Raw genomic sequence first — 19690 nt, 5'->3', positions numbered from 1 at the left:
ATCGCTCAACCGCGTAGTCAGTAAGATGAAGAGAATTCCCACACTTCAGAAGTATGAAAAATACGGGAACATTTTAAATCAAAGCAACTAGGCAAATGGTATAAAATTTAGTTTGAACAACGTGAATGAATCACTATGTTGGGCTAAAACTCATCACCTACCGAGAACGCACATGGACTACCTCACATAACAAACGTAATGTAAAACACAGAACTTGCGAAAAATATTTCAATAAAATACAACTATACTCACATGGAAGATTTTGAAAAACATGACACAAGAGATGATGAATTAGCAAAGCTGCAGGCTCGGTACATGACATCAAAAAGTCTCACAACCTCACACGCCACAAGAAATTCAGTAATATCGCAATCCAGGAAAAGAATTCTAGCAAGAACATACAGGCAAAACACAACACTCTCATACTTAAGAGATACAACTGAAGTGGGACATAGGATGGTTAAAGCACTCTTTCATGCCTAAGCTGTGGTAGGACAAAGAAATGAAAAATTAATAAACATGGTAGCGCTCCATAAGTGTTATAACTTCTACGGTATGATTTGGAGTTGTTACACCTGAAAGCAACGCATTAAAATCTCAAACTACGCTAATTCTTACACCTTACAGCTTCCTAACATTATTGCACATCACCTGAAAGGACATCCTCGAATATCGAAGGCCACGGGTGCAGTGCCATCCACACGGTAAAGGACCGAGGTCCACGTGTAGCAGTGGAAACAGTCAGAGAAAGTACTCCACGGCTACACGTACCAAACCATACCTCTGCTCGCCGGTGTCCCCTAATGTCTGTTTGACTCAGCAGAAGTCTACTTAAACTATACACAAATGTTGCAAAAGCTGTCACTACCTTTCAAAGAACCAGTGCCTGCGAGCCGGTGTATACGGAAGCATCACACTCGGACACTCACACACTCTGTCTAGCATACGAGATAAGGACATCGCTCCGGCCGGAAAAAGATCCTGCAAGAACGGGACCAACGATGAGTGAAGAAAATCGTTCAATGTGACAGAAGTTCAACTCTTCCGCAAGCTGCTGCAGATTTCAAACCTGGGTCATGAACAAGTGACTGAGCCATGCTCATGTTATACCAGTCAGACTGCAGCACTTACAGTTTTCAACAGTACATATTTAAGCCATAGCCTGCATTTAGAAAATCTCCTCTAACAGTGTGCTGTCGTGATTTGAAGCAACTTCTTTATGCTACGTCAGTAAGACAAAACAAGAAGATATATTTCTCCCTTTATTCGAATGTAATTTCCTCTGCTGTGTTGAGATTCGGGTTTAAGCCCAGGACCAGACAGACTTCCTTCTGTTCTGTTCTTAGCTCTTAGTGTTCTCTAGTAAATGAGACAAAATCTGATGAGGTACACTCCTCTTGAAAGTACTGATGTGACTAATGAGCGGAAAATGAAAACTAAATTTATAAAGCTAGCCAATTTCAGAGCTACTTTGGTGCTATTAAAAAAAAAAAAACAGTAAAGTCAGGTCTAGAGATTGAGGCCAAACAGTGCAAAGGAGTTCTGTGTAATACTGACTAGAGCCAAATACAACAACTCTCATTACGCCAAGAGAATACAAAGACAGACACACACACTGTAATTTGCAAAGAAAGTGGAACCTACCTTTCAGTGGGTGTTACCCATCGTCTTTGCATTCCTGAGAATCACTCCTCTTGATAGGTAAATGTGAAGCTGAAGAAATGTGAACGTACAGTAAAGCACCGTTTGAAAATAACTCAGGACCAAAGCGTTATAAGATGCTTCTGCAGAAGGAATGCGCAGTGTTACTGAGGTGAAAGAAAGCTACCGCCTCGCGCTATGTAACCAGACGTACAAATCTGAGGTTTCAGTGGCCTGCATTAAGGCGTCTAACACACGTCGGAGTGAGTCTTTATGGAGAAGTTATTGCCAAAAATTTTATTTACGGAATATCTTTCTTTAGAAACGGGTGGAAAGTAGTCTGTCAGAAAGGTACAGGAACGGTACACTAATGTAGATAACTCACTCCTTATAGTGTCTTGTCTTGGAAAATAGGATTTCATATGATCTAAGGGTTCTGAACCGTACGAGCTTAAAAATAGTTACAATTATTAACTCTGCTTGTACACGCGTGGCTAATGTGGTAGCGCTCTGGCTGGTGTGCGCCACGGCATTTGACATGAAACAGTCTAATCCTCACATGTGTCACTGTACCGTTCCTTATACACCACTGTTTGGAATAAGTTGAAACGTAAGAGGCCTGTTTGTGATGTCGACTTTGAAGACGTTTTGGCCACAAATGAGAAGGTGGTTGAGGATTCGGTAAATTTTCTCATCGTCTGTAGTACGATACAACAATATTCTTTGTAAGTCTGCTCCGGACACCACAGATGTTCGTCAGAAAGGTTACTTCTTTTGCAGGGAGCAGCAGGTAGTGTGTGTTGGTAAGTCTGACAATGCACTTGGTTTGAAAAGGGTGGAAGCTAGCCGGTCGCGCAGTGGAGGAAGCATTATTTAGAAAGAATTCTGTGATACTAGGTATGTTTTCTATGAAAAATTTCGAGTAAGAAGGACTATATTAATTACGGAATTATGTGTAAAGTAATCAATTTTTTTATATTTCTAATTGTGTAGCTTCTTGTTATTAGAACATTGCATATGGTTGAAGTTTGGTGTAAAAGTTTTATAATACAACATATGGTTTTGTCGTAAGTTTGGAACGGGTGTCAAAGAAAGTTATTAAGAAATAATTTACCAACTTGTCTAGTTGTGAGAATTTTATGAAAGGCTGTATTGCTGTTAAGGCTAAATGAATCATAGTTATACTTGGAGTCTTTGTTCTCATTTATCCGTCGTTAAGCTTAGGCTGAAGTTCAAGACATTGGTCAGGAAGAATCAATACGCAAAGAAGTGGGATACGAAAGTTCTAAGGAATGACGAGATACGTTTAAAGTTCTCTAACTCTATAGATACAGCAATAAGGAATAGCGCAGTAGGCAGCACAGTTGAAGAGGAATGGACATCTCTAAAAAGGGCCATCACAGAAGTTGGGAAGGAAAACATAGGTACAAAGAAGGTAGCTGCGAAGAAATCATGGGTAACAGAAGAAATACTTCAGTTGATTGATGAAAGGAGGAAGTACAAACATGTTCCGGGAAAATCAGGAATACTGAAATACAAGTCGCTGAGAAATGAAATAAATAGGAAGTGCAGGGAAGCTAAGACGAAATGGCTGCAGGAAAATGTGAAGACATCGGAAAATATATGATACACCCGGCATCATGGTGTGGGGAGCGATCTCCTACACTGGCCGTACACCTCTGGTGATCGTCGAGGGGACACTGAATAGTGCACGGTACATTCAAACCGTCATCGAACCCATCGTTCTACCATTCCTAGACCGGCAAGGGAAATTGCTGTTCCAACAGGACAATGCACGTCCGCATGCATCCCGTGCCACCCAACGTGCTCTAGAAGGTGTAAGTCAACTACCCTGGCCAGCAAGATCTCCGGATCTGTCCCCCATGGAGCATGTTTGGGACTGGATGAAGCGTCGTCTCACGCGGTCTGCACGTCCAGCACGAACGCTGGTCCAACTGAGGCGCCAGGTGGAAATGGCATAGCAAGCCGTTCCACAGGACTACATCCAGCATCTCTACGATCGTCTCCATGGGAGAATAGCACACTGCATTGCTGCGAAAGGTGGATATACACTGTACTAGTGCCGACATTGTGCATGCTCTGTTGCCTGTGTCTATGTGCCTGTGGTTCTGTCAGTGTGATCATGTGATTTATCTGACCCCAGGAATGAGTCAATAAAGTTTCCCCTCCCTGGGACAATGAATTCACGGTGTTCTTATTTCAATTTCCAGGAGTGTACTTTCAGAAACGACTTGCTGACATTTAAATCTATATTCGATGTAAAAAAATTTCTCTTCTTCAGAAACGGTTTCCTTGCCATTGCCAGTCTACATTTAATATCACCTCTACTTCGACCATCATCTGTTATTTTATCCCCAAATAGAAAAACTTCTTTCCTACTTTAAGCGTCTCATTTCCTAATCTAATTCCCTCAGCATCCCCCGACTTAATTCGACTACATTCCATTATCCTCGTTTTGCTTTTGTTGATGTTCATTTTATATCCTCTTTTCAAGACACTTTCCATTGCTTTCGACTGCTCTTCCAAGTCCTTTGCTGACTCTGACAGAATTACAATGTCATCGGTGAACCTCAAAGTTTTTATTTCTTCTCCATGGATTTTTATACCTACTCCGAATTTTTCTTTTGTTTCCTTTACTGCTTGCTCAATATAGCCTTTCGCGCCCCGTATTTTACCCCTGCCACCTTTAGAACTTGAAAGAGAGTATTCCAGTCAACATTGTCAAAAGCTTTCTCTATGTCTACAAATGCTAGAAACATAGGTTTCCCTTTTCTTAATCTAGCTTCTAAGATAAGTCGTAGGGTCAGTATTGCCTCACGTGTTCCAACATTTCCACTGATCTTCCCCGAGGTCGGTTTCTATCTGTTTTTCCATTCGTCTGTAAAGAATTCGCGATAGTATTTTGCAGCTGTGACTTATTAAACTGACAGTTCGGTTATTTTCACATCTGTCAACACCTGCTTTCTTTGGGATTGGATTTATTACATTCTTCTTGAAGTCTGAGGGTATTTCGCCTGTCTCATACATCTTGCTTACCAGATGGTAAAGTTTTGTCAGAACTGGCACTCCCAAGGCTGTCAGTAGTCTTAATGGAATGTTGTCTACTCCGGGGGCCTTGTTTCGACACAGGTCTTTCAGTATTCTATCAAACTCTTCACGCAGTATCATATCTCCCATTTCATCATTATCTACATTCTCTTCCCTTTCTAAAACATTGCCCTCAAGTACATCGCCCTTATATAGTCCCTCTATATACTCCTTCCACCTTTCTGCTTTCCCTTCTTTGCTTAGAACTGGGTGTCTACCTGAGCTCTTGATATTCATACAAGTGGCTCTCTTTTCTCCAAAGGTCTCTTTAATTTTCCTGTAGGCAGTATCTGTCTTAACCCTCGTGAGATAAGCCTCTACATCCTTTCATTTGTCCTCTAGCCATGCCTGCTTAGTCATATTGCACTTCCTGTCGAACTAATTTTTCAGACGTTTGTATTCCTTTTTACCTGCTTCATTTACTGCATTTTTATATTTGCTCCTTTCATCAACTAAATTCAATATTTCTTCTGTTACCCAAGGATTTCTACTAGCCCTCGTCTTTTTACCTACTTGATCCTCTGCTGCCTTCACTACTTCATCCCTCAGAGCTACCCATTCTTCTTCTACTGTATTTCTTTCCCCCATTCCGATCAATTGTTCCCTTATGCTCTCCCTGAAACTCTGGTTTAGTCAGTTTATCCAGGCCCCATCTCCTTAAACTCCCACCTTTTTTCAGTTTCTTCAGTTTTAATCTACAGTTCATTACCTATAGATTGTGGTCAGAGTCCACATCTGCCCCTGGAAATCTCGTACAATTTAAAACCTGCTTATTAAATCTCTGTCTTACCATTATATAATCTATCTGAAACCTGTCAGTATCTGCAGACTTCTGCCATGTACACCACCTTCTTTTATGATTCTTAAACCAAGTGTTAGCTACGATTAAGTTGTGCTCTGTGCAGAATTCAACCAGGTGGCTTCCTCTTTCATTTATTACCCCCAATCCATATTCACCTACTATGTTTCCTTCTTTCCCTTTTCCTACTAGCGAATTCCAATCACCCGTTACTATTAAATTTTTGTCTCCCTTCACTATCTGAATAATTTCTTTTATTTCATCATACATTTCTTCAATTTTTTCGTCATCTGCAGAGCTAGTAGGCATATAGACTTGTACTACTGTCGTAGGCGTGGGCTTTGTGTATATCTTGGCCACAATAATGCTTTCACTATGTTGTTTGTAATAGCTTACCCGAACCCCTATTGTTTTATTCATTATTAAACCTACTCCTGCATTACCCCTATTTGCTTTTGTATTTATAACCCTGTATACACCTGACCAAAAGTCTTGTTCCTCCTGCCAGCAAACTTCGCTAATTCCCGCTATATCTAACTTTAACCTATCCATTTCCCTTTTTAAACTTTCTAGCCTACCTGTCCGATTAAGGGATCTGACATTCCACGCTCCGATCGGTAGAACGCCAGTTTTCTTTCTCCTGATAACGACGTCCTCTTGAATAGTCCCCACCCGGAGATCCGAATGGGGGACTATTTTACTTCCGGAATATTTTACCCAAGAGGACGCCATCATCATTTTTCCATACAGTAAAGCTGTATATTAGATAAAGACTTTGAATAAGGCACATGTCCATGGAAGTTCATATTCTTTCAAGACAATTCTTTATGGTATTATCTTGGATGTAACTAGTCATCTAATTCCTTTGTAAATTTGTTTCACGTATTTTCGACACTCAAGGGAGATGATCTTGGTTAATATGCACACACATCGCTTAATGGACAGAATTTGCTGGATGGCTTCATGCAATTTGCTGTGACACTAAGTTGACTGTCATGCCATGTCCCAGCTCATAGGAGGCATGTTCGTTATGTCAATCCTGCAGTGATTGTAGCTTTTCGAATTCTTGGATGTGAGTGGAGGTTGTGACAAGACACTTCATCCTCCCTGAGTCTGCCTGGATAACATACTTATTTTTGCCCTTTGAGTTGTCAGCATAGAAACTGTAGGCAAAGCATGCTTCGTCAGTCTGCCTTAGAAATGCTACCATGCTACCATGCTGATGCAACTGCGATAAGTGTGTGTGCAACAAAACAGTAATACATGTGAAATTTTTTCGTGATATTTTTTTCTCCCATTGCATGACGTTTTCCTCATAGGTATTCTCAATAATTTTGAACAGCCAATTGCACACATTTTTGTACCATATTATAAATGTGTCTATCTTTCATGCATTATTTGATTTTATTTCTTAAATATTTGAACAGACATTTATAACCGCTTTGCAAAGTTTTGTACCGTTTTGTATGATACGTGTGCATCTTTCTTACTTCATTTGATTTGACAGGACGTCTTACTTGTCTTTACAGGCTTCTTTTAATCATTTGTATAGCTAATTGTAATGATTTTGTAATGCTTTGTACCTTATTGTAAAACTGTATGTATTTATGCCACGAGACGAGTTTTAACAAACACAAACACAGAGATGTGATCACAACAAAAGTTATTTCACCGACTAGGTATATGACACTACGCAAATGTTGAGCAGGACAGACCTGTAGATGCGCTGTGACTGGAATTTCAGTACGGGGTAGCTCCACCACGCGCTGCAGCCATAACCACTAGACGCGTGGCACGGAACCAAAAAGCGCCTGAATACGCTGTTCTGGAATATTCCGCCAGACGGCCAACTGTGGCTTCAGGAGGACCGGAATGAGGAAGTTAACGGCCGGCCATATCCCAGGCATGTACTGTGGGCGGCATGTCATGCGAACGGACAGACCGGGGAAGTAGTGGTAGCTGACGATCTTCGAAAAAGGCATGCATATTCCTCGCCGCAAGCGGCCGAACTTTGTCCTGCTAAAATATGGCATTTGTAATGGCGTGCAGGATGGGCAGTGCCTGCTGCTGTAAGACCTCCGTGGTGTAGCGGCAGCTGCTCAGACGGCCCTCAAGACACGGGAGGCGAACTCGCATGTTGTAGGCAATGGCACCTCAAACCAACACACTCGGCGTTTGTCCGCTATACCGCTCAAAAACACGGTCTGCCCGTCTCCTTTCACCATGGTGGCGTCGAACGTTCCCATTGCAGTCTGCGGCATTGGTGGGTTCTGGCCAATGGAATCTGACGCAATGGCATGCGTGCCACCAGTCCAGCTCGCAGAAGACAGCGTCGATCTATCGACGTACACGTGTTCGCATCCATTGCGGCGCTTCAACGTCGCGCCAGCGCTACGGACGAAGGAGTCCTGTCCATTACGGCCAAGTGGACCAGACAGGGGTCAGCTCGCGCTGTGGTCACCCTGTGTCGTGCAGAACTCTGCCGGCGCCACGTACGGCCGGCCCTCTTCTCTCCACTGGTTCCACGTCCGCCTCACTGTTCAGGCAGCGTGTCCTGTACGAGCCGCGGTGTCACGGGAGGCACATCCGCCTCCCGAACGCAGTCTGACCCGACTGAGCCGTGTCACGGCGCAGTATTTTGATTTACCCGCGAGATTATTTCACTTGTTTTCGCCGCAGCGATAGGGGGCATGATCGCTGAGCGCTGTTGGCGCTGTTGCGCGAAGCAACAGTTTTGGGAGGACGGCTCGGTCTGTGTATGGCGACAGAAGGGAAGCGGCGGGGAGTCAACTGGTGCCTGCCGAGTAAGGACTGCGAGGAGTGTGGCTGTTTGCGAGCATGTCGGGAGTACGGAATGCTCGCTGGCTTATCGTGGTTATCCATGAGCAGCTGTGGTTTGTTGGGCCTAGCACTCGAGCTTCACAGGAAACTGCATTGGTGTCGTTCTCGTCACCTGGCTAAGGCCGAAATTTTCGTATACGTTTATTATATTTCATGATCATTACTTATTATGGGGTTGGTACTTCTAGCAAACATTTTTAGATTTGGAATAAATCAGAGAATATCATCACGTGCTAGGTGTGTACTGTGAATAATTCTTAATTTTTTTCATAGTGTATGGCACGGTATCCACTATCATCGATAAATTTATTTATGTTCTGTCCAAATTATTATTACATTAGATCCTGTTAAATTTGGTGCGTTTAAATTGCAAATTTCCTAATTCTACTTATATGGCTTGGGATATAGATGTTGACCTGTGTTGTGTATGCACTTAAAAGGACTGTGGTGAGTGAGAAGCACACTTGAGTGTGTAATGTTTTTCAGTCCCATTGTTACGAAGTGACCATTATTTATATTGCGTGATTTGTCGGATTTTGCAGTGAGTGGAACTTTAATTTGTGTGATTCTGTTTTGTAGAATGTTTTTCGTGGTAGTGTTTGAGAATCAGTTGTTACAAGAAGTTGCTAGCTCTGAATTGCCACCTCGTTAATCAATCATTTATTGACAGGTTTGTTTGTCTGTAGCAAGTAAGAGGCAGCAACTGTAGCTTGTTAGTACAAAAACTGTTATGCAGTAATTTGAATGGGAAAAAAGGAGTCACTCTTTATTATAAAGTTGTTTTATAGTATGTTGGAAGATCATTCTTTTGAGCTGTGTTTATTCTATATCAATCAAATTTAGGTATCACACAGCCGGCAGAAATGACTGTTGAGCTCGTAATAGACTCTATGTGTGAAATAATTCGTGTAGTTTTGTAAGTGATGTGTTAAATTATTTATTTGTAAGTTGGTTTAAAGATCTGCATTTTTGGTGCTTTCACCTTATGTTGAACCAAAACAGTATTCTTGAGCTCTTGATGATTGCACATGATATATAATATACCTTTTACTAACATTACCTTTATGTAATGTTTCACAGTGGGGCTGCATGTTCTTCCGGAGAATGTTTAAAAAAAGATTTTCTGTTGCTAAAATTTCCTTTAAACTGTTAATTGTATTAACTTGAATGTACAACCAATTATTGTTAAATAATAAATTTGTGTCAACAAGGCTTGGACCAAATAAATGTGCCTACACCTTCCCCATCCAGGCTCTGCTACCGTCTGTGCATTACCTCTTGACCTCTTGACTAGCTAGAGGGCTGCCGGCCTCACGGTCGCAGGACCTCCAGCTCAGGCGTCGCGCTAGACACCACGGTTTCTCCAGTCATAAGCACCGATCTCAGCCTGCGCCTGAGACAAGGCAACGGCCCACTTACAGTGCTCCCAGAGCCTTTAACCACAATGAACAGTAGCTGATCCAAAAATTTTGCTAACATATTCGGAAATCAGCGATCTTGTAATATATATGAAATCAGCACAAAACAGTCTATATTGCAATGGTACTTCATTAAAATGACCGGTTTCGGCCTATACTTAAGCCATGTTCAGACAGCACCATCACCTGAAGTTGACGATGCGTTCAATAGCCACTTTCAGCGACTGAAGTCAACTGGCTGTTCCACGCCTCGTCAGAACCAGCTGATGGTGCTGTCTGAAGATGGCCTACGTATAGGCCGAAATCGGACATTTTAACGTATTATCGTCGCAGACTTTGAGAGTACTGCAGTTAGTTGAAATGGAATTAAATTAAAAAAAGCTATTTCAGTTTCTTTAAGCTCTCAATAACTTAGATTTAAAAAATTTAAAATATCTATCCCGACAGACTGATTGAAATTACTGTCTCTGAAGTTTATCCATGCATTAACAACAGCTTTATCGATAAAACAATAAAACGAATCAGAAATAAAATTTTAATTTAATTAATTTGTACTCTTGGATGGAAACCACTCACATACACGTAAACCAAATACAACAGACACACACACACACACACACACACTGGACATCAACACCGCAGCTTATTTCGCAGCATTACGCTTTAACTCGTTACTGCCCAAACACCACAACCCAAACAAATCGCGCAGCGGCATTTGATGGCTGAGCGCAGCTTAAGATAAAATTTTGCTATAGAATTCTTGCATAACAGCCTTACTTATCATTTAAGTTATCTTACACAAAAACAAGTAAACACAATAAATTAAATTACCGTGGTGCTCCACTTCTAACATTAATAAGATGGCCCTTTCAGGCGCCAGTGATTCTAGGTCTTTTTTAGTACCTTTTTTTCCTTAGAATTTGATAACACGCTGACCAGCAGTGAAAAACACACATCCATGCCCAAGGCAGGATTCGAACCTGGGACCGTAGCGGTCGCTCGGTTCCAGACTGTAGCGCCTAGAACAGCACGGCAGCACTCTGACATGCCGGTCCTTAACACTTCGGTTTTGCTTAAAATCATGCCGGACTCCAGTATCACTCTCTTCAAGTTTTAATCCCTATAACGTTTACGGTATATAAGGCCTTAACCAATGTTATGATTACAGGGAAAATTTTCACTGCATCGCCCACGTGGATCCAGACGCAAACGCATCAATAATTTACCAAAATTGGATAGCCCTTTGCACAGACAACAAACATTGGGCAGATATGTGTAACCACATTCCATGTAATGGTGCAATGCAAAACTACCGGCGCCTATTTGCAGTGAGAAAAATAGGAAAAATGAACAAACCACAACCTTCCGTAACTTCAGCCAATCAGACGACGGATCAACCACAAAAGCCACATTTCGTGATACCACTTCGGATCAGACTCAACAACCTCGATCCGCGTCGACCAGTGCTACACAAAACCCGTAGTCCCCAGCAACAGTTGACGCAGTTCTCAACGTTGGCTGTCGGTCAGACCACGTTGGACTTCCGATGCTGATTCTACGTCAAAAGTGAACATTTTGAAACAGTGAAACTAAAGGCTTCGGGACCGAACTGCAATAAAACGCCTCTGTAAGCATTCAATTAATATCATCTTACAGGGCGTGTCTGGACAAATCCGACCGACTGGTACAACGACGTTAAGAACTCTTGTCGACAAACAGCGTAAATGACTTATCAACTACAACACAAAAAACCAACCTTATTTTAACACGTGTCTGCTTTTGCGTTATCAGTGCCACAGGTAATAATAAAAGAATTTGTTTAGAAGGACAGCTGAAAGAACTAGGTGGAATCCGATTCCGAAACGAACATTTCACACTCCACGTTACGACGCCGTAATACCGCACAGCATTTCGGCCTCTCATAACCGGGAGGTGGATACGATAAACAAGTCCTATAGCCAACTGCAGCTGTTTGCCTGCTCCAAGCACTACTCACTTCTCACAGAGGGCGCTCCGCAGATTACAGCGACCACCGTAAACCCACCGACCAGCACTGTATCGGCTGAAACGAAGCGTCCTTGGTATGGCACAGACAATTTCTATCAGTTGCAACACGAATATCCAGGCATTGTCAACCACACTGGTGGAGAAACGGAACTCCCTGTCGTAAGAACTCATTTACAACCTTGTGGCCAGCATGCACTATCGTCCGTGACCATCACTAACCCAACTGACAACAATGGCCTTCTCTTCTGTATTGTCCGGGGGTCGTCGTAAAATGCGGTGGCTTCACAGAAAATATTTCTTCTGAATAAACGTAACACTTCTGTTTGTCTCATTGTGTATTTCTTTCAGTTACCTTTTGTAGAGTAGCTCTTCTTTCTAACTATGGTCAAGTTTTATCGAGCTACATTTCTTGGCAGTGAGGCATAATGCGAAAGTTAGTTTCTAACGTAATTTTGCACAACTGTGTATAACATATTACAAATCTGGATTCGGATTTCGCCAAGGAAAAGTAATTCTGACGTCGAGCTTAGTTGACACCATACGAATTACGTCACAAGCCACCATAATAAAAAGTAGCCGACTCAGATGAGTTCTGGGCAGTTGTGGCAGATTTTCACTGATTAACGATAGCTTCAGATTTTACTCTGCGTATCTTCAATTCTGATAAGTATTGTGGCGGCAACATTGGCGGTAGTCATATTAAGTGGAGCTATGTCTCTTTCTTCTGCGGTAAGTGTTAATAAATGAACTTTCCACAAACATTATCTTTTCTGTTTACAACACTTAATATTAAGTGTGAGATAATATTATCTCACCCGTCAAGTGAATCTCTGGACCTGCAACCCTGTACAAACATGGCGATTGTGGATTTGTGAATATACTGACGTGACTGTAATTTATGTCAACAGCTAAAGACAGGTAGATCAGAAGAGTTGACCAATCGATAAAAGAAATGTTCGAGAAATTCTGTATATCAGAGATAAGCAAGCGACGTTTGTAATGTCGAACACGAAAGCGATTCACCAATCTAAAGATATCAATGTTTTGGATCTAACTGTAATTGTGGAATACACAAATTAATAGTTACACTTAAATTAAAAGTTACACCCAAAGACGTAAATTAACTCTTCAGTATTTTAAAAAGTTCTAAAACCTCTCTCCTCCATTTGTAAAAAGGACTTCATGTTAAAGAGCGAATGAAACGCGTAGCGAAGCATCCAGCGGCTGAAATTCAGATTCGAATGATATCCTTGAAACGCCACTTGAACACTGAATAAGTAATTATCGGAGCAATATACAAAACACTCCCAAAACGACAACAACAATAGATATTATCTCCCAAAAAATATTAACATACAGATTTCAGTTGTATAAAGGAGAAGGCAATTGTCTCTAAATGAATTTATTAATTATTAATTTTCAGGGGAGACAAATGTTTCACACGAAAACCGCCGCCCGGTGTGACCGAGAGGTTCTACGCACTTCAGTCCGGAACCGCGCGACCTCTACGGTCGCAGGTTAGAATCCTGTCTCGGGCCTGGGTGTTTGTGATGTCCTTAGTTAGTTAGGTTTAAGTAGTTTTAAGTTCTAGGGGACTGATGACCTCACATGTGGCGCCTTCTCGAGGATGGAATGTGCACAGGTGTGGCTATGTTTGTCGGCTGTATGTTGCCTAACAACATGCGCACTTGTGTGTACTGTCTCCGGTGCGGAGGCCCCTGAAACACTGGAGCAGACTACCCGCTAATCGGGACTGTTGTGCTGGAAACAGAAGTGGAAGGTGTACCGCTGGATATACAGTATATGGCACCTTTCACGTGGGATCTCCCAGCTGACAATTCCATGCAACTCTTTCATTACCCGGAGACCGCAAATATCAAAAATGGTTCAAATGGCTCTGAGCACTATGGGACTTAACATCTATGGTCATCAGTCCCCTACAACTTAGAACTACTTAAACCTAACTAACCTAAGGACATCACACAACACCCAGCCATCACGAGGCAGAGAAAATCCCTGACCCCGCCGGGAATCGAACCCGGGAACCCGGGCGTGGGAAGCGAGAACGCTACCGCACGACCACGAGCTGCGGGCTCCGCAAACATCAACAAAGGGCGAGGAGAGTAGTGATCACTGAATACTGCTGAAAATAACTATTTTATTTAAGAATACCTGTAGTTACAATTCCACTGCAGATTGAAAAGAGGCATCATGTAAATGATCTAGTAGGCGAGTGTCAGATAGTGAACTGATCGCATAAGTTGCATCATGCCACTTAGTAGACCAAGTTGTACTAACCCATGTCCGGAAACGGCATCCAGCGACGCTACAGAGCGTCAGAGTTACAGGCAGAGGCGTCTGTAAATGAATGTGTATACATGGTGATTCCATGAATATGTTACAAGGATGACGGAGAAGGATAAATGTGTCAATTTGATGTAAGGGTGTCATTAGTGGAAACGAACGAGTCGAAAGTTATAAGGGAAATCCGTTCTGATACCTTTGGAAACGGAACACAAGTACCGATACTGTTGTTGCTAAGATTGTAAGGTTGACATCTTTCAGAGGTGGTAGTATGGACCAAAAAAAAAGAAAAAAGTCTAGTAAAAATGGGCAAGAAAATGCATACCTTAAGAGCTGTGAGCATTTGCTGAAGAGAGAAGATGTGTTTCCCAGTAGCGAAGATAAACATGTGATCATAGCTCCTCACGCATGCATTTTAGAGCCCATGTCTATTGGATTTTTTCCTTTTTTCACTCCATACTGCCACCTCTGAAAATTGTCTAACCTACATTCTTAGCAACAATAGTAACAACAGTACCGGATCATGCATTTCATTGTCAGAAGTATCAAAACTGTATTCGCTTGTAACTTTCTACTCATTCGTTTCAAGTACAGAGGTCCTCACTTCAAATTGATACATTTACCCTTCTCCATCATCCTAAAAATTTTGTAAAATCATCATGGAATCACCCTCTATATACATATATTTGCAGGCGCCGGCGCGTATAACTTTGACGCACTGTAGCGTCGCTGTATGACGTTTTTGGACATGGGTTCATGTCTGAAACTTCTAAGACCCCTCTACAACCTTTAGAAGCGTGTGACGTGAATTCTGAAACAACTAGTATGTACTGCTGGGAATTAACACTGGAACAGCACGAAGGCGGCATGGAACAAACATAAAAACTGGTGAAGTTTACAACATGCTCGGAAATGCAAATCGTTAGCGTTTCGCCCTAACAGCACGAAGTGGGTAGGATAAGAAATCCACTTTCTACAAGTAAGGAGAGATTTTGCAGCGGGTTTATCATTCCCGAATCGCACTTGAATAGTGGTTGTTCGTGAGAAGACAGTGTTACTTTTCGTGTAGGAGGGGTAGTCTAGTGGGAGACATCAAACTGAGACCGTGGGACTTGATGGAGGCGCTGGTCTTCCACTACACGGTCACCCTCCAGTGCGACAGCATTATGTGATACGTTGTTGACAATATTGACTCATTTAGAAGGAAGTAAAACATTCATTGAGTGATAACGGAAAAGCGATGTACTCTTAGATAGCACTGCCTTAAGCGTTGTACAGAAAAGCGTGCAGTACGGAGCAGGTTTCATGTTCCCGAAAACTGAAGAAAAGACTGAAATTCTCCACGCATTCAAATCCAAGTTGAAAAGTTTCCTTGTGCGTTACTCTTTATAATCTGTACAGGAGTTCCCCGCAGCAGCTGAGAACGTTTCTGTGCAAAGTGTTTTATATTCGTACATTCATTCTAAATGATGGAGCGCAGCAATCAGTCGTCCTTTCCTTTCAGGCTTTTCTAAAGCATACCTAAATTTCGGCTAGTGCCTAGCCACTATCAATGTACTATTCCATAGTTTCAGTACATGTCCTATTACGTCAGTCCCCTGCTGATGGGGCTTCTGTCACACTTCATTCAAGATTACCGTATAACGAAGTTAGGTTTCCTATAGCTTGATATATTCGTACACTTTCTCACAGTTTCTTCGTGTATTATTAATTCTTTCGCTTATGAATTTATAAAGTTTCTAATCAATATTGTAAACTACGAGGCACTGATTCGTTGCATGACAAAGCAGCTGAGGCTAGCACGGTCCCGAGTAATGCGAGTTTAGTGCGCTAACCACTGCGCCACCTCGCTTGGCCATGTGTTTCCCTTAACCCTATCCCAAACCTAGCTGAGGTATCACTCATTTTCCTTCCCTTTGCCTTGACATTGACTTCAGTTCGGTAGGAAATAGTCTGCTCTTTCCTTCAGGTATGCTGTTCCCAGCTTAATTCTCTCACTAATGACTATATACCGCAGAGCTACTAAAAGAGGGCGGGATATTGACTGCTACATTTCACCCGATGCTACAAGTAGCCATTTTATATGGGACCGAGATCGGATGACTTAGAGGGACAGTCGAGATTCGACTGGTGCTATGTGTTCGTCACACCATGATTGTTATGAGTAAATAGCCAAAGGTAGGAGTACCTGAAACATGGGAGTGTCCACAGCATACTCGCTGCGAAGAAGTAGAAGAAAGGGCAAGACTTGTTCACCGAGAATGTTGAAACAATCGTCCCAGTCCATTCTCACGATAATGTAAATTAATGGGCTCAAATTGTGCTACCAAACACACCCTCAATACATCAGAGTACCACCTGTGGCCTGATGCACACGCTCCATAAACTGCGGCTTTAATGTCTCGTTGATCCTCCAGTGTACTCGACCCCACGCGTCGTTTACCCGTCTGATCACACTGCACGAATCCATTTAGCTGTTGTCCACTTTATGTGCTGTTGTGAGCAATAAACTTCTGCGAGATAACAGTCTGCATATGTCCACTGCACGCCCTTCCCTCCACAATGTTCGGCAGCAGATTAGTCGGGACTGACCGCATTCGTTGACAGCATCAAATTGCTGTCTGGTTTCAAGCTAGGGATGGGAAAAACAGACCAGTTAAAGCCGATCCGGTATTTTAATTCTGAATAGTCGGTACTTTCTGATATTTGTTTTGTCTCGGTCATAACAGGTTCTTTTTATTTTTTACTAGTAACAGGGTAAAAACCTGATATATGGATTTGTCACAGCACTGGTGTTAGAATTTTTAGTATGTAAGCATTTTGTAAAAATACGAGTATTTATTTGTAAAACTTCAATTACTTTGAAATATTGGATTGTTATAGAAAATGGCAAAAATAATCAGAACCAGTTAACTAACGCCGCCAACAGACAAACGAGCAACAACCTCGTGATATAAGAAGTGCATTTCTGAGACAATGTAGCTATGGTTCTTTGCTAGCCAAAATCACCCGGCGAACGGTCTACTCGACGATAGGCCCTCGCCAAACGACATTTACATTTTATTTAGCGATTCCTCCACTTTATATTGGGAGCAGAGAAAAAGGTGTGTCCAGGCCTGTCGTCTTGAGCCCAAAAATATTTAACGCTGGTGGGATGTTCTGTGGCTCCTGAAGAATCGGTATTAATGATATAGCTCCTATACAGGTAATCGTCTTACAGATCAACACATTATACAAAGAGTATTTATTAACAGATTGCACAGTAAATATTTGCCAGTGGATTAATTTATTATTAATATTGTGACTATTGTCAAGTAATTGTTCTTGGTAAATGTTCAATTTCCTTCCTATCTAAACTGTTCATTTGTATTATTTGAAGAAGTATTTTCTGTTTTGTCATAAGAAAATGAAATTTATTTCAATAAATTAACGTATTTGACTAGGAAAGGAGTTTCCATTGGAAGTAATTAAAGAAAAAGGACGATACGAATTTTGCACGTAAGCTTATTATTTGCCTGCCGTTTCTATAAAATAATAAAAGAGAAGGGAAATTACGGTAAAAGCAATAAAAACTGTACAACCCATTCAGTTTTTACAACAAAAATAGAAAGCAGCTGATTTGCTGCGTGTGTCTACATAGAGTGTCTTTATCTGTTTGCACCCTTCGGAAACGGATAAAGTAGTAGAATAAAGAGAGTGCTCCAACTGTTTTAACCCTTTAGTACTGGCTATCGGTAACTCGCAAATAGTTGCATGATCCTCGAATACAAAATAATTTTTGAGAGAGAGTTTCAAAAAATTAGATTCAATAGGAGAATGCTGGTGGTTTTTTTACTACTCAGCCCTCAATAGTTCTCGAAAAAACGTGGCAAGCGTTATATGGAGTGTTTTCTTTTGTTTGTATTATTTGATATTTTGATTCTAGGGATTTTGAATATTATAATGCAGGGCATCTTAGAATTTTTCAATCGTTGTTCGATGTCTAAATTTGCTATTGGAAACAGCAGCAACAAAATATCAAAAAATCGGTTATTTCAGAAACCGGCTATTTTGAGCTATTTTAACTGACAAGTTAAAATGGAGATGACAAATAACCGTTATAGTCGGAAACCAGATGTTTCGGTGATAAGCGCTGTTCCTAGTTTATACCAGTTTTCACTGATACCCCGTGAGATTAGTCTCCAGTCGCTATCAGTTAGCCGCGCGGGATTAGCCGAGCGGTCTCAGGCGCTGCAGTCATGGAATGTGCGGCTGGTCCCGGCGGAGGGTCGAGTCTGTGTGTTTGTCCTTAGGATAATTTAGGTTAAGTAGTGTGTAAGCTTAGGGACTGATGACCTTAGCAGTTAAGTCCCATAAGATTACACACACATTTGAACATTTTTTGAGCTATCGCTTAGCATCTTCTTATTACCACTGTGCCGACATCGTGTGACTGGTACTCCATTCCTTGTACACCCTTTGGGAAGTCGGTGTTGATACACCAACCACACAGACAACTTCTTTCACGGTCCAGCCATGGGCACTTCTAATCACGATAGCTCACTTCTGCCTTTGTGTAACATCTCTATGTCGGGCCGTCTTACTGTAGTGATCCCATGCGACCCACTAGCACAGGTCGCAGCACGCTTCAGTATAGAATGCCACGTGGACGCCTGCTACCAATCCCACACCATCTGACAGCATTCCTAAGCGACTACTGCACTCTTCCAAGGAGGCTGACTAACATTTGTACGAGAAGCTTTTGATACATGTATCTACGAAAACTTTTTTTACAGTTGTTCGGTTCCAAAACAGTGAAAAAATATTAAAATCTTTTTGAATTATATTTACAGAACGCTATACCTAAGGTTCGGTAAAAACTTCGAACTTACCTGCAGCGTCTGATTGGTAGGAGATGATATACAAATAGAATACTGCATTTGTTTTCTCTTTCTTTCGATACAAGATTTCTTGGGAGGCCTTGCGTAATTCACAGAAAGCTGTCGAGGCAATGTAATAGAGGAGAAAGAAGACATAAAATTAAGAAGAAAAATAAAAAAAATGCAATTTTCTATAAATCTAACAACAGTTTACCGTGAATGACAGTTGGGAGCGGACCGTAAGTAAGTGTCGAATGTGTTAAAAGCCTACTAAAATGAAACCTGCAGAGCTGTGCGTACATTTCTATACACTGATAAAAGAAACGTTATCCATTCACACCTATCAAACTTACCTGATAACATGCACACAATAGCCAACTGCAAGTTGCGCACCAACATCTGAATTTTGAGTACGAAAGTACTATGGAAATAATGCTTTCAGTAAGTGGTTAACTCCTCAGATCAACCACACACTGATATAACAATATATCGATATACTGTCGAGGTCCAGTGTTCTCCAACGTAGTATGTGAAGGTTCTTTACAGCATTGACACAAAGTTCCAACTGCTTCGACCAGAAATCACAGTGCTCTCGAGCACGTAAAATTGCTTTTTGGTATGTAAGACAAGTTACTTGAACCAGAAGGTACAATAACGTTTCTCCAACATTCCACTATGTTTGAAGCAGTACCTATCACGCAGCTCTTGGTACC

This window comes from Schistocerca gregaria, chromosome 6 (assembly GCF_023897955.1).
Source record: "Schistocerca gregaria isolate iqSchGreg1 chromosome 6, iqSchGreg1.2, whole genome shotgun sequence".
Lineage (NCBI taxonomy): Eukaryota > Metazoa > Arthropoda > Insecta > Orthoptera > Acrididae > Schistocerca > Schistocerca gregaria.
Note: the sequence above shows the minus strand (reverse complement) of the source record.